The sequence below is a fragment of the Austrofundulus limnaeus genome, unplaced genomic scaffold, assembly GCF_001266775.1.
Source record: "Austrofundulus limnaeus strain Quisiro unplaced genomic scaffold, Austrofundulus_limnaeus-1.0 Scaffold156, whole genome shotgun sequence".
Taxonomy (NCBI): Eukaryota; Metazoa; Chordata; class Actinopteri; order Cyprinodontiformes; family Rivulidae; genus Austrofundulus; species Austrofundulus limnaeus.
The window spans coordinates 191,449-196,245 of NW_013952558.1; positions in this window are offsets into that span (position 1 = coordinate 191,449).

The following is a 4,797-nucleotide window of genomic DNA, read 5'->3' on the forward strand; positions in this document are numbered from 1 at the left end:
TCCCTGTGCCATTCCACATTATTACAAATAACTTCATTTCTGGACATTTATGGTTTGATTTCTTTGTATGTATGGATCACTTGGGTTGTTACCGACATTTGGTGAAAATTTCACGTCATTAGCACCTCTAGTAATGTATTTACTGAGAAAAATGTTGACTGTTCAATACTTATTTTACCCGCTGTATATCACCGCTGTATATCACTCAACCACAATTAAATTCACTTTAAGAGGCACAATTTATATGGATAATATTTATTTTTACAGTAACAAGTTAGGATGAAAACAAGCAAAAATGAAATAAAAGTAACAACTTTTTACTTCTTGCCTTTTTTAAAAACATAAGTAGTAGAAAGTACAGATAATTGTGTGAAAATGGAAGGAGTACAAGAAAAAAGTAGGCTGAAAAATAATTACTCAAGTGAAGTACATATACCCAAAAATTCTACTTAAGTACAGTAAAGAAGTATTTGTACTTAGTTACTTTACAACTCTGCAAATTAAGGTATACACATCTGTATTCCTCATCTTCCTCTCTTCATTAGACTAAAGTGGTATCACTGGGTTCTTCTTGTGTGTAACTTTGACTCTTTAATTCAGTCTTTATAGCCTTGTTCCGTGAGTCACATACTGTTGAACTAGGAAAGCAGTTTGTAGTGATTCATTAGAATCAGAACAACCTTTGACTCCAGGTTAGTGTGTGAGAGAGTCTGATTAAAAACTGGTTACTAGGATTCAGAAGCCGGAGGCGCTCGCTGCAGCAAAGGTAAAGAATCAATTCTTTCCAATTGAGGTGTCACCACTGTGTGTGAGAAATTTTTTCTTTTGAAATTAATCAATGTTTATTTATTATTAAACAAAATTTTATCAGATTTTGTTTGTGTAAATTTTTAATTAAATTTTGTTCCAGTTTCTTATTTGTCAACATAAACATTGCAGTGTTTTAATTCTAAAAAATACCTACATATTTTATTTATTTTCTTAATTTTACTGAGTTCAGTTTATACACTTCTGTCCTGTGAGGCATCACAATCATCTGCTGTATTTAATGATCTGTATTAACCTCTTGAGCTAGAAAGCTTTTCCTGTTTTCTATTCCTTTTAACTTCTGTTAGCTTAAGATCTGTCAGTTAAACCTGGACATGTTTGGCATCAATAGAAACCTAAGAATCCTAGCTAAAAGCTCATGGAAACGATATTCACATCCACCAAACACAGTTCAAACGTCAAGCAGCTGAATCAGAAAGTAAACAAACTGTACAAAATGGCGTCATTGCAAATCTAAATACATTTAAGCAAATCTGTAAATAAATTCGATTGTTGACATTTTTAAAGCAAGTCAAAGCAGATACCACATGTTGTAAGGTGTGTTGAAAGTTTTTTCTTACTTGATTTTGAGTGAACATGGTCTATTATAATTTCTCATTATTTTATATAATATATACTGTATGATGATGAAAAAATGTTTGGATAACTTTTCAAAAGAAAAAACATTAAATAACAAGTCTCTTCAGGCAGCTAAGAAAAAATAAATAACTTTTGCAATTAAAAACTTGAGATTTCTTAACATTTATTAATGGTACTAACATGGTCTGTCCTGTGCAGAATGACAAAACACAAAAATTATTTCTTTACTAAAACCTCTGTAACTTTGCTCCAGTTAATTTTAGCAGCATGAATCTTTGCACAGGTGATGTTCACAAGTGGATTTATGTTTTCAAGAGTTGGAAATGGTGGATTCTGTGGCAACAGTGGGTTTATTATTATTATAGCAGGTGTGTAGAAGAATCTGGAAAGTTGCAGATGAACAGGGAGGTCGAAGCATCAAGACATCAGGGAGGAAAGCCTCAGAAGGATGGTGGACTTCTGACACAGGAGAGCTGACTTGTGGAGCCTCCTTTGGGCAAGTTATTGGTCCTTCTGTGAGTTAGTGTAACTGAAGAAAGGAACAGGCAGTAATAATTGGGTGACAAATCCAGGCAGAAAATCCAGGTAATATTGGCCATTTAACTATCCAACATCATAAAAACTTTTTCAATAATCATTTATAAGGCACATCAAACAGTCAACCCAACATTCAATATTTCTGGCAGGGGTCACGGTAATAAGGAGCAGAATCCAAATTACAGATTAAAGAGGAGGCAGGTCAATAAGATGAAGAACTGATTTAAAGAACTTTATGACATCATACTTGAAACGTGTTCACTTTACTTTGTTTTTACACAATGAGCATCATAAGATCGTCTTGACTGCATCAAAATGTATAGATTTATTACAAAATAATCTAATAATGTAACCAGAATGTCAGGAGGTAGGTTGTGTTGTCATGTTCAGCTTATTTGGTCAACGGAAAACACAAAGATAAACACAAGTGATATCTAAGAATGACTGTTGTTAGCAAATCTTGTTCTGACRTTAATCATTCTATCTGCAGATGAACAGCATGTCATGAAAACCTAGGTCATTAAAGGATGTCATGAATTGCTTGCTTAAACATAAAAGTATTAGTTCTATTACACTCCCCCATCTGGTCAATAAATCACCAATTAAATGATCAACAAAACAAAAAAACACTTTAATGTATTTTTAAAAAACATGTCAACATAAACCTAAGTATATGTACTTTTCTGAAATCCCAACCACAGTAATTCAATTTTTATTCCTCCCACAGTCATTTCTAATCCCCCAAAAAGTTATCACACATAAGTCTTTGGATCATCTTGAACACAAACAGGATTGTCTGTTTTGTTATATGGAAGGGTCAGAGTGGGTTGTGGGGCTTTGCGACTTTTTGTAGATCTTGGTTTAGTGCGAGGGGCTGGAAATGGAGGGTTATCGGGATCTGGGTGTGGTCTTTGTTTGATATTAATCTCGCCAGGTTCTTTCATGTTGTTAGTAAAATCCAGGAGGGGGCATTCCACTTGCTGTCTTGTTGGGATCTCAGAGTCCATGAGATCCTCTGTTTGTGATGCCGATGAATCCAGTTGTTCTTCCGGTTCTGCAGCTTGATGCAACTCCTCTCTCTCTGGTTCTGATTCTGAAGCAGTCTTCTTATCAGTAACTGGCACGCTGTGTTCCACTGATATCTCAGTTTTCTCCAGCTGTCCTTCAGACATCAGCTGTTGTGGTTTTTCCTGTTTGTTTCCAGCCAGAACTTTGTTCAGGAAATACTTCATGTTGGAAACCAGAAGCTGTACTCCAGTTTGATTCAGAGTCATTCCATCAGACCTGAAGAGATGTTTTCTTTCCAGGAAGAGGTCAAAGTTATCCACATATCTCACAGAGTGGTCAGCACAGGACTTTTCCAAAAAGCCATTAAGGGTAAACAGTCTGCTGAACCTCTCAGCCCCTCCTCGGGCTGTAGGAACAGGTCCACTGAGGAACACATCCATGTTAAGATTTTTAACTGCACTCAGCAGCAGAATAAAATCCTTCTTCAGGATTTCTGACTGTCGGTTCATAACTTCATCACTTCCTGTATGAATGATGAGTATCTTCAGAGTTGGATACTCAGCTGAGATTTCCAGAATCTTCTCTGCGAGGTCAGACACTTTATCAGCAAAACTCAGAACTTTGACTTTTTTCTTTTTCCAGAAGCCTCTGAGCTCATTCACCATTTTATCTGTGATGATCAGCATTTCTTGATTCTTGAAAGTCTCTCTTCGGACTTGCTTTGGTTTTGAGTTGGATCTGGTCTCAGGTCCCTCTCTGGGGTCAGAAGATGAACTTTGTTCAGGCTCAGTTTCTTCCAGTGGTGTGAATCTGTTTTGAAGAAACACTGCTTCATTTCTCTGGCTGTTATCAGTTATTTTGATTACAGCCTGTTGCTTTCTTCTCCTTTCTGGTGGAGAGAAAGCATTTCTCTGTAATTCTGGCCATTCATTGTCATCTAAGAGCTGAATCCTTCCTGASAGATTTTTTGGTCTGGCACAAAGAGAGTTCCATACAGTTTTACTCTCAGAAGCAGCTTCCATCTCCTCTCCATGTTGATCTCTCATCTCAGCCTTCTCACCCATWTTAACYCATGTTGAGTTCTCCAAAGCATTCATCTCTTCCAAACAATGAATCTTGAGCTCCAACACTGTCACCTTTTGGAGAAGCTGGCAGAAATCCTCTTTGGAAAAGTAAGGAGGCATTATGAAGCTTTTCTGTACTCACTCTCAGTAGATGATGTTTCAAAAATCTTCTCAGGTTCTTCAACAGCCAAAAATAAAAATTCAATGTTCTTTGGTTATTCAAGATCATCCATCGCAATCATCACCAGCATATCTCTGTTGTTAAAAACAATTTACCATAAAAAGGTTCTTTTCATCCAGCTGGAGTCACGGTCCTGAGCAGTCCAGTCCTTGCTCACTCATATCAGTCCACCTGCAATGTGGCCTTGGTCCGTCGATCTCCTAGTGGTCACTGCAGCAACGCCAAACTGTTATGACAATATTTATTTAACAAAGACAGAAGGATAGCAGGAAACACAGAGGACAACCTGGCCTGTCTCTGTGCCTCTGCTTCTCTCTGTCACTCCACTCCCCACTGTTCACTGTTGTCAGACCCTGTGTCTCGAGAGGCCTCATATATACATATATAGAGTGGGGAAAATAAGTATTTAGTCAGTCACCAATTGTGCAAGTTCTCCCACTTAAAAAGATGAGAGAGGCCTGTAATTGACATCATAGGTAGACCTCAACTATGAGAGACAAAATGTGAAAAAAAATTTGAGAAAATCATTTTGTCTGACTTTTAAAGAATTTTTTTGCAATTTTTTTGCAAATAATGGTGGAAAACAAAACAAAACAAAAC